Below are 12150 nucleotides of genomic sequence, written 5' to 3' on the forward strand. Positions count from 1 at the left end.
CAAAGCCCTAAACTAAATCCCATAGAAAATGTGTGTAACGACACTGCTTTCCATCAGTGGAAACAAACAAACCTCTCCCAGCTCAAACAGTTCCGCAGAGAGAAGTTCTCCAAAACCAGGTGTGCCAACCTTGTGCAGAGTCGCCCAAAAGGACAGGTAGCTGTGTTTGCTGAAAAAGGTGCTTCTACCAAGTATTTACTCAGGGGGGTGAATGCTTACGAAAATAGGACATTTGTGTTTTGTTCAATAATTACATTCCTTTTTCAAATTAAAATAATAGCACAATAATAATAGCAAGTATGCACAATGCAAATCATTAATTATTTTAAATTCAAATGTTTCATCATCATCAGTCATTTCTATGTCAGTCCTGAAACATCCTCTATGTCAGCTACATAGAAATGATCATGTACACTATTTTGTTTTCAGTGCACTGAGGTGAGTTTTGGTGCACCACCTCTTCAGACATCTGGAGACAATTAATGTGTGGCAAATCAAATAGAAGCAAGGACATTACAAAGGTCAATAATTACTCGCCTGTTTTAATGGTAAACAAATTTACTAATTGCCATGACCTCGGGCATTACCTAATGGAAAACTACAAATGGTATGAACCTTCCTGAATGCTCGCACGCAAGAGTTCAAGGAATTTACACTGAACGAAAATAAAACAACACTTTTCTCTCTCCCATTTTTCATGAGTTGAAATAACAGATCTAATGCCTAGTTCACACATACACAAGTATTTGTCAAAACATCGCCGTTTATATGCATTTTGGCCTTCACATAGAGTTGATCAGATTGCTTGTTGCAGTCTGTAGAATGTTGGTCCACTCCTTGTCAATGGTCAATTGCGTAGTCCTACCATATGACCATGCTGCCATCTACTGTCACTGTATACTTAGTCATATTTAATGGCATTGTACCACTGTGACTAGTTTCATATAATTCTGGCATTTTAATGGGTCATGGTAGAGGACTGATAACCAACTTCTGCACGTAAATTCCAGATTAAACCATAAAAGTTTGACAGGGGAAGTATTCTCTTCTCCAATTAAGTCAAAAGCAGGGGAGAGACAATGGGCACATCCCATTTCTCAAAATTGCATCCTCGTTTTCCTCACTTGCGTCTTTTCCTTGCGTCTTAGTCCCTCCCACCGGGGATGCATGAGAGGACGCAAGGAAACCACGCAAGGAGAGAAGAAAAGAGGAAATATGTTTTATGAGAATTGAGACGTCCTTTCCATAGAAGCGTCACGTGAAGCGTCTGTTTCTGATGACGCGACACAGCTGGGTCTGCTGCAGTTACCGTTATATTCACACCCCCACCGCCCCCCGCCCTCGATATATTTACATTTTATACTTATGTTTACATTATTAAAAAAGTCTCCAGCACTAGCAAATAAATATGAAACACTTTTATTAACGCACATGAGAATTAATGAGTTCATTCTTGGCTGGACGCCTCTTCCAGGTGAACAGGTGGTCACTTTCTGACCTGAACTTTATCAGCCTCGCTGTGTCTTCTGTCCCGTTCAATGAGACACATTTCAGACCTGTCAGTGAAGACAAACCTACGAGCCATGAAACACATTATTTCACTCAGATAACACGCAGAACGAGTGACGAGAGGCCGATGTGTTAGTGTTAGAACAGGTTGTAGATAAAAGACTGCTGAGTGGAGACAAAACTGGAGACAGATTTTTAATGTCTGACGCTGAACGCAGAAATCAGCTGCTGCGGGACTTTTATCCATCAGTTGAAATAACAGCGGTAAACCAAACTCCTACGTCTACGTCTCTCTCAGGTCTGGGATATCCCGTCACTTCTCCACATTTGACATGATTTCTCTGATCTCTCTGTAAAGAAATAAGTTTTCCTGCCTGCCGGCCTGCTCACAGTGGGAGGCGGTTGCTACGCAACGTACGTGTTTACGTTCAGAGCCGCTGCGCAGTGAGAGCGGTGACAGACGAGAGTAGGCTCATTTTAAATCAATAAAATATGTTTTAATCACTATTTTGCTGGCAATCTCTGCCATTACCCCATCCACAGCACCCCTGTGTGATGCTTTTTTGTTTTACACACCCGCTTACCCTTTTCTAAGGTTCTGCTATATATATATATATATAAAGCTCTGGAAAAATTTACTATTTATAGGTATGTGTTTGAGTAAAAAGAACATTTTGTTTTATTTTATAAACTACTGACAACATTTCTCCCAATTTTCACATAAAAATATTGTCATTTAGAGAACTCAATGACTTGATCTACAAGTTGCAGATCTCTCTGGAGAAGGAAAGTCATGTTAATGATAGCCAGAATATTAGATTTCATTATTAGTCATACTTAAAGATTTAGCTTCATTAGAATAAAAACCTTACATAAACCTTTTGCACAGGCCTTGACTGGGTTCTCTGTGGATGTGGAGACACTTGATGGGAGGCTACTCAGTATTTCCATCAATGACACTGTGCAGTAAGTGCTCGTCTATATTAAGGCCAAAGTGGAATATTAAATGACATTCATGTATGATACCATATGTAGCAATGACATTAATTTCACATTAATCTCATTCTAAAAGCTGAGTGAACGATTTGAACATCAACATAAGAGCAGGAAGAGACAAACATAACAAATTCAGGCACTTAATACAAACTGTTCACTTGCAGAGACATTTCTGGGTTTCATCTGCATCAGTTAGCATTTTCCTGTCTCTGATTTGTTTGTCATATCACACCAGCCCTGCGTACAAAAAAGTGGTGACTGGAGAGGGAATGCCGCTGTCCCAGGACCCTTCCCAGAGAGGAAACCTCATCATCACTTTTGACATCCAGTTTCCAGAGAAGCTCTCCACTGAGAAGAAGCATCTGATCAAACAAGCCCTTACATTAAAGATTGATGCATGTGTTGCTCTCCTATGACGAACAATTAATGTGGTTACATTTCTGTCATGAGAGAGACGGTGTCAGCACAGTTTGTGTAATTTTACTTAGAGTTGAAATAAACACTTTTGGCAGAAATTTGCAAACAACACCGCTGTGGTAGAAATCAGCCTTCTGACAGACAGCAATGGTTACTGTAGAGTTGTGCAGTTGTGATTGGCTGCCATCATGGCCCGCTTCAGCTGCTCGTAGGTTACGAACATCAACACGTTCCAGGACACACCACATCAACAGGAGAGGCAATCACAGTTGTGCATAAGCCGGCTCCAGAGGCTGATACAAAGTGGCAGGGCAGATGATCTGTGGAGTAAAAGCTCAAAGTTACAGCTCCAAAGAGATTATGTCTCTGCACCATGTTGTTGTGCAGCCATTGTTTTACCTGTTAGTGGAGTGGACCTAAGGAGTGAATCCTTGATGAAATCATATGTCACCAGTTCAGTGCAGTTTACAATTGCATTCCGTGCAATGTTTGGAGCTGTACCTGTGTGACAGCGTAATATAAAAGCACATCAAAACATTTAGCATAAGAAATGAAAGGATATGCTGCAAGACTAATATTATCCTCTTAAGATCAAGCTACCTTTCCACAGACCATGGATGTCTTTGTAAGCATCAATGGTACCACAGTAGCGTCCGGCATGCCCAGGTGACCTTGCCTGTGCCTGGAAACGGACTTTCACCAAATCCGTAGGCTGAGCAAATGGCACCAGCGGTACACCCTCTAACATCTGAACCAGAGAGGAGGGAGATGTCAGGGCTGGTTGGTGCAGGACTCCTGGATAAATAATTAATAGACATTCATAGATACTCACAATCAGAGCCTTTAGTGTAGAACTGTTTTACAGAGTCGTAGAGACCAAGGCCGACAGATGCGAAGCTCATCTGCCTCTGTAGACCTTCCACCAGTCTACTGTAAAGACTCCGGGGCCCCTCTGTGAGCACCATGGTGGTGACGGTGCCAAACGCTCCCCGATACTTCACTGCAGACTCTTTCCCTGTAGCTGCTGAAGCTCTGGCCTCTCCTTGGATCTGTGCAGGTCATGCTAGGAAAGGATAAGAGAGGATGGGGGACTAAAGTATACTTCCTTCAGGTAATGCATAAAGTGCTTTATGGACACACTGTATTTGTTTAATGTTGACCAAACCTACAGTTTATAGACAGTTCGTTCACATATGTACACATGCAAGATCAGAATTTGACATGTGATATGGCCCACCAGCTGAAGACAAAACACCATTTTATTGACCCCTGCCTACACAATCCATCAATATCATGTGACTGATAAGTAAACTTACTTTTGGGAGATTTGCTAACAGAGGAACCTCTTTCCTCTGCAGCTTTCCTTTGAATGGTCTTCAACCGCCACGCAAGGTATCCTGAACAACTCTCTAGGTCATAGTAATGTTCCTATATAATTAACTAAACACAGACTGACTATGCTATCAACATTTGTAAGGACAATTATGTGTTAAATGTTGTAATAACCCTTTTACTTACAAATCCATGTTGTGAATATGGGTCTTCCAGAGCAACTATGCCCTGTGCATACATCACTCTGACACTTTTAGGGGGGGGTGTCCTAATGTATGAATTCAATGATGACAATCAATTAATTGGACACAATTAAAAACAATCCAAATAGAAACAATGTTTCTCCATGTACGATTCTTACCCATGTGTTTGTGTCATCTCAGCAGCAAGTATGTTTATTATCTGTCTTGTGGTGGCGATTTAGTTTCTGCATACTCTTGCCTGATGTGCTCACCGCCACACTTGCTGCAAGGATTTTTTCAATCAACTTAAATGGGAAAAAAACATGCAGTCAGAATTTTTTAAACCACATGTATGACTGGAAAATGATAACATCAAAACACTTCCCATTAAATGGAACAAAATCCAGATTAGACTTAACAACAAGGTCCACTACCCACCTCTTTGCCTCATTTTTTATGTGGCATGGCCTTTAAGGTTCACTTCCTTCGGCAGCAGCTGCTTCTTCAGGATGGTCACACATCGTGAAGTTCAGAATGATAGTATCTTCAAATGTTACTGAGCATGATGATGATGATGACAGAGAAGCTTCTGTGCATTAGGGAAAAGAAACAACACAGAAGCATATTAAATGTAAGCACCTTCACAGAGAGGAGACACACCAGCTCACCCAGTGGTGTTCAGCCAACAACCTGGTGCTGAACACAGGGAAGACCAAGGAGGTCATTGTGGATTTCAGGAGGTCCAGGCAGACGGATCACGCCCCCCCCTCCTCATGGACGGAGAAGTAGTGGAGCGTGTGGACAACATCATGTTCCTGGGCCTCCACATCACATCTGATCTCTCCTGGTCCATGAACACCTCCCACCTGGTGAAGAAGGCACAACAAAGGCTCTTCTTCCTCAGGAAACTGAAACGGGCTGGAGTCTCCTCTCAGTTGCTCGTCAATTTCCACAGGGCCACAGTTGAAAGCATCCTCTGCCTCAGTGTGACAGTGTGGTATGGCAGCTGCACGGCTCAGGAGAGAAAACAGCTGGCACGGGTGGTTAAAACTGCACAGGGCATCGTGGGCCGCCCCCTCCCTGACCTTAAGTACACACACGCTTAACTACATGCTCAGCCATTTGCATTCAGTATATACATTTTAGTATATTTCGGCTGCTGTTGGTACATTTCATTGGTATATCTTATTGTTTATTGTTTAGTATATTTTCATTGTCTTTAGAATGTTTTCATTTCTGGTACATTTTTGTTGCATTTATGAATATTTTTACTGCATGTTGGTTTATTTGATTCTAGTACCTTAATTTTATTTTATTATCTTTCTTATCTTATTTCTAACACGGGGGTTGCAATGCAAATTTAATTGACATGTCATGCTCAATGACAACAAAGGAATCTTGAATCTTGAATCTTCATATCTGGCTGCCTGCCTTCTGGTATGTTAAATTTTAGGCACACAGAAGTAAAGCGAAGGAAAAGGGTATTACAGAAATCGTAACAAAGCTTGAAAGACCATTTCCTTCTGATGAGAATCAAAATGTCAACTTAGTAGAGTAAGCCTCATGTCTTCACAAAATGTTGTTGTGTTGAAACTTAAGTCAATAGGTCATTCCCATCCATTTTAAGGCATAGCAGAAACAATCACCAACTCAGAGCATTCAGAAGGAATGGATTTATGATGAATTAGGTGTATCAACCAAGTAAAAAGTTGTGATATTGTTCTATCCTGATGTACTCACTAACCTTCTTTCATGAAGATATCGAATGTTAGGTCAGACAGCCGAACATACTTCTGTTCCCCTCCAAACAAAACACGCAGCAGCATATTCTATTAGAACAAGAAAAGGGAAAAAATAACAACCAAGAAAAACAGCTGAACAAAGAGTAACCTATTAATGTTCTTATATTGTTCCATAACCTTCATCTCAAGTTTTCCACAAAGTTAACCGGGGGGTGTCAGATAAACCGCTGATTTGAGAGCTCACTGCCACAGTCAGCTCAATAATGACTTAACAACGAAGTTGCCGGAATGTCCCATAGTTACTGAAGCGGCTGTAGTAGCATGAGAAGAGCCTTAACGTCGGCGACAGCGGCTCACTACCCGCTGTAAACGGACGTTTTACTCCAGCACTCCTTGTGGCTTTATGGGTGAGCGTGTCCCGCTGTGCATAAGCACCACATTACAACTTTATTTTCCTTCATTCATCAGCGAGAGCGAGCAACAGTACGGTGTGCACAGCGCAATGGCCGCGGCGCTGTGTGAAGAAGGACCACTGTCTGTGTTAATCGTAGGCACCACTTTGGTCACTTCAGAAAAGGGACAAACTGACCGTTGAGTACGTTGACAAAGTGTCCCCAGTCGACATCTATGAAACTACAAAACCGTGTTTAGTCGAAAAACAATTATTAAACGATGTTGTGGACACGGGAATATTAACGTTACATACTGTGGCACAACTCCAGACAACTCCCTGCATGTGACGGCTCAGCAGTCACAACGTTACAAAGGCTGGCCCATAATCATCACTCTGCAAAGTTGAAGTTTTCACTGCATGCCTGCAAAATTTTACACTGACTTTCAACTCTACTCAAATATCTGATTTTAAATGACAGGGCTTCACACCCATAGCAACAGTAACCAAGGGAGGCGGAGCCTAAAAATAGATCCAAATATGTATTCACAAAGATCAAAGGACAGTGATGACATCAACTGCTTTTATCTTTGTGAACCAAGGGAGGCGGAGCCTAAGAATAGATCCAAATATATATTCACAAAGATCAAAGGACAGTGATGACATCAAGTGCTTTGATCTAAAGAAAAAGTCTTTACTTTAGAAGTCTTATTCACGCCACAGGACATAACACAACGCTAACTAGTTACAAGAAGTATTTTTATTTCCAGTAGTAGAGAGCAACATAATTTACATTTTTACGTAGATATTTACACACATTTACATGGAAGAAAGAAAACAAGAAGGAAGTCCAAAACAGGTAGGTGCAAGCAGCAGAAAAATTGCAGAAGAGATGGAAAATAATAGACAAAAAGGCATGACGTCTTCACCATCAAGCAGTCAGATGTCAGGTACGTCTGACAGGTTTGCTGCCTTACAGCAGAAGAGAAGAGAGGAGGAAGAGGGAAATGTAACCTTAAAAAACTGCAAACAGGAGTTGGAGAATTTGCAACACCGCGTAAAAACGTTGCAGGAGGCATTTCTGAAAGTGGAGGAGTTTGGCACTGAGACGTTTTTGAGTGACAGAGATGCCAATGAAGCTGCTAGGAAAGCAGAGAGGGAGAGGGAAGAGGGGGTTCGAAAGGATGCAGAGATCAAACGGCTGGAAGAGAAGTATGCTCAACTGCTACAGAGGAAACAGGAGCAAGAAAATCAGATGCAGAGACTCAGTGTGTTTCCGGACCTTATGGAGAAGGTACTTAAAAAAAACCATGGTACCTTTGAAAATTTGCACATGTTCACAAGTTCTATAGAGGGTCTTCTCAAAATTAAAAAGGAGTACAAGGTTGAAGTGTTTGAGGTGCACGATCAGATATATGAGGTGAGAAAACAAGTGCAGAAATTGAAGAACCAGTATGAGTTTCAGCTGCTAAGAAACCAAAACAAGATAGGCGAGCTCAGTACAGAGCTAAACGCTGTAACCTCTGAGATTCGCACATGGAGGGACTTGTGGAATGACATTGAGCAAACATCAATAAGGAAAAAACTGGACCTTGCAGTGTTTAAGTTCGTGACCCTCAGCCTAATTGATTCTATACATGCAACTATTCATGGGAGCGCGGACATATTTGAAACGACAGACATTGAGAAGGTTGACACAGTGCAACAACTGGAGGACATCAACGCCTTCATCACGGACTACACCAATATAGTGGAAGCCTATCGCATTTCCTTGGCCATAGATGAAGAGGAAAAAAAGAGTGCTAACGATAAGAGAAAGAATAAAATGGAGGCACAGAAAGCTTCTGGAGAACAACAAACAGTGAATGGAGGGATGAGGGGCAAACAGGAGGAGGCTCAAAGTCAAAAGGAAGGGACGACAGCTTGTCAGGGACAGCTTTACAACCAGGCTGGGGCAGACCATCACACTAAACAAGTGAAGGAGAACAAACCTGGCCATAAGCCACTGTCTTCCAAAGCAAACAGGCTGTCCGAAGGTGCCGTATCTGCGCAGGAAGCAGTTACTCAACAGCATATTTCCACTGGTGGTGCTGAGGGGTCTTCAAAAGACACAGGCAAAGCATTGCCTAGACTGCCAAAAACTGCGAAAACTCAGCCCATCAAGCAGTATTCAGAACAGAACAAGCTGCAGTCAACCCATCTCCCATCCGTCTTCCGAAAGGAAACATTTGCAGGACGACGCTGCCCACCTGCTGCCGTCAAGGTTTCCCACGACCATTCTCAGGGTACAAGTGAATCACTGCCCAGATTGGCCACTGCTCAATCTCGGCCCACCAAGCAGTATTCGGAACAGAACAAGCTGCAGTCAACCCACCTCCCATCCATCTTCCGAAAGGAAACATTTGCAGGACGACGCTGCCCACCTGCTGGCATGCAGGGTTCCTCCGACCATTCTCAGGGTACCGGTGAATCACTGCCCAGATTGACCACTGCTCAATCTCGGCCCACCAAGCAGTATTCGGAACAGAACAAGCTGCAGTCAATCCACCTCCCATCCATCTTCCGAAAGGAAACATTTGCAGGACGACGCTGCCCACCTGCTGGCGTGCAGGGTTCCCCCGACCATTCTCAGGGTACCGGTGAATCACTGCCCAGATTGGCCACTGCTCAATCTCGGCCCACCAAGCAGTATTCGGAACAGAACAAGCTGCAGTCAATCCACCTCCCATCCATCTTCCGAAAGGAAACATTTGCAGGACGACGCTGCCCACCTGCTGGCGTGCAGGGTTCCCCTGACCATTCTCAGGGTACCGGTGAATCACTGCCCAAATTGGCCACTGTTCAATCTCGGCCCACCAAGCAGTATTCGGAACAGAACAAGCTGCAGTCAACCCACCTCCCATCCATCTTCCGAAAGGAAACATTTGCAGGACGACGCTGCCCACCTGCTGGCGTGCAGGGTTCCCCCGACCATTCTCAGGGTACCGGTGAATCACTGCCCAGATTGGCCCCTGCACAAACCAGGAACACTACTAAACACTCCCAGACCAACAAGCTCCAGCTCAGGAAGTCTAAAATGGCCAATATAACCATTTCCAAACAGCCCCTGGAGCATAACAAGCTGCAGCTCATAGGACGTAAATGACTTATCTAAAGCATTCCCGTTCCCCAGCTCTCTTGTCTGCATCCCCTATCTCCACATAGTTTCCCTACATACCCATTGCCCATGTTACTTGCTTGTAGCCCCTTTCTGTGGAGTGTTTGCATGTTCTTGCATGCATGTGTTTGGTGTGAGGGTTTACTCCGGGTGCTCCGGTTTCCTCCCACTTTGCCAAAATGGAAATGGAAAAAAAAAAAAAAAAAAAAAAATCACATCAAATAAAAAAAAAAAATAACGCCAAACCATAGACTTACATTTTCATTTAATATTGCACACTCCACCGCAATGCCTAAAAGCTATGAAATAGCTGCGGTTTGATCGGGATTGGTGTGCTATTACTTCGTTAAATTTCCCATAAGAAATGAATGGGGAATTTCCTCAAATTTCAGCCTTTTTCAATTGTCCGCTGCTTCGCCATACTTTCTCCTAGAGACTTCATTCAAACTTTAAAACGTAGATAATTTGCACATTTTTTGATATGTCTTACGGTTTTCGAGCTATGACCATCTGAACACCATAAAGTTTCTCACAAAAATGATCAGATTTTCTCCCCCTGGAGTGGGTGATGTCATAAGTTAGAGTGACACAGCCAGTGAGAAATCGCCTGAAATGTGTTTCTAAAATTGCCGTAAAATCCAAACGGTGAATAGGAGACACATAATTTTTAGAACTTTTTGTAGACAAACTTGTCCTGTCATGTGATGTCCTCAAAAAAGCAGAGAGACTTACTGAATTTAAATAGTGAGACTTTTTGTGCAGCCAGCTCCCTCCTTCTCTCCATTGACTCCAATGTTAAAATTCAGAGCTGTTTTGGAAGAAAAGCAGAAATGCCTCCTGTCGTTAGATCGCCATAAAAAGAAAAGTTGTTGTCTCAGGAATAAAATGAGGAGATAGTCGGACTCAGGAAGGTCTCAGGAGTCCGATGATCTATAGTGCACTCTGATAGGAGGTACGGTTCTCTCACGAGAGGATTTAGTTCAGGAGGTTCGAACCCAAATCTCACTGCATACAATACAAACTCCTGTTCTCTGAGTCGCAGCCTGCTGGACAGTGTCTTTTTAAATCGACCATTTAGTCATTTTTCTAAAGAATATCTGGACATAAAACACACGTACATCTGGCCCAGACTTGACAGTGTAATCAGTTTTTTCATAGCAGCTACGGTTTCGTCACAATCGCAAGTTGTTCAGAAGAAACCGTAAGCGAAAAAGCAGCTTTTCAAGGGAAGAGTTAACAGGTGCAACTGTCATTTACACACATACCGGTCAATAACCCACGCACACACATCTGCAGGACAACCAGCCTGATTAAATGTCCTTGTCCTCTTAAAGAGGTCAGTCAAAACAAGGGCATTGTTTGAAAACAATCTCCGTCCAACAAGCAGTTAAACTCGGCTTCAGAAAACACTTTCGCAAAAAGGTTGAGACAGTAGTCACACAAACAGGGCTAACCAACGGCTAAAAAGTGATTAAAAACAAGCACGTCAAAACTGAACAGGAACAGGTAAAAAGTGGGAGAGGTAGAGAGGTAATTATCAGCAGGTGGGGCAGAAGTTACACACGCACACACACATTCAGACACACATATACCAGATACATCTCCATGTAGGAGGTGGTTGGGCTGCTTGTGTAGTTCAAGCAGACACACACACACAAACAGACGAAGACACACACATACGCAGTCACACACAACAACAGATACATAAACACACACACACAGACAAATGCATAATGAAAACCCCATCCCACCGCCCCCTTGTTAACGCTGCTCTATTAGCTCTGTGAGCACCAGGTCTCAGGAGTCCGATGATCTATAGTACACTCAGATAGGAGGCTTTAGTTCAGGGGAACTGCTCTCCATTTAAACCCATACAATCTCCTGTTTTCTGAATCGCAGCCTGCGGGAGTGTGTCTGTTTAAATCAACCCTTTAGTTATTTTTCGAAAGAATATCTGGACATAAAACACACGTACATCTGGTCCAGACTTGTCCGCATCTCACAGTGTAATCGTTTTTTTGATAGCAGCTACGGTTTTGTCAGAATCACAAGTTGTTCGGAAGAAACCGACAGCGAAAAAGTAGCTTTTCAAGGGAAGAGTTGAACAGGTGCAACTGTCATTTACACACATACCAGTCAATAACCCACGCACACACATCTGCAGGACAACCAGCCTGAGAATGATAGGGGCCAGCAGAGGGGCCATAACAATAGTGACTGGGGGCCCCCAGTCAGCCCCCAGTCAGCCCCCAGTCACTATTGTTATCTTGCGCATTTCTTCTTATTATTACGCACACACAAACAGGGCTAACCAACAGCTAAAAAGTGATTAAAAACAAGCACGTCAAAACTGAACAGGAACAGGTCAAAAGTTGGAGAGGGACAGAGGTAATTATCAGCATCATTTTATTCCTGAGACAATTT

General features: G+C 43.0%; 1 pseudogene; it reads right to left on the bottom strand.

Annotated features, from left to right (window-relative positions):
* Nucleotides 1-3073: 3073 nt before the first annotated feature.
* LOC121623368 lies at nucleotides 3074-4494 on the bottom strand (annotated as a pseudogene).
* Between the last annotated feature and the right edge of the window lie 7656 nt (nucleotides 4495-12150).

This window comes from Chelmon rostratus, chromosome 19 (genome assembly GCF_017976325.1).
Source record: "Chelmon rostratus isolate fCheRos1 chromosome 19, fCheRos1.pri, whole genome shotgun sequence".
Lineage (NCBI taxonomy): Eukaryota > Metazoa > Chordata > Actinopteri > Chaetodontiformes > Chaetodontidae > Chelmon > Chelmon rostratus.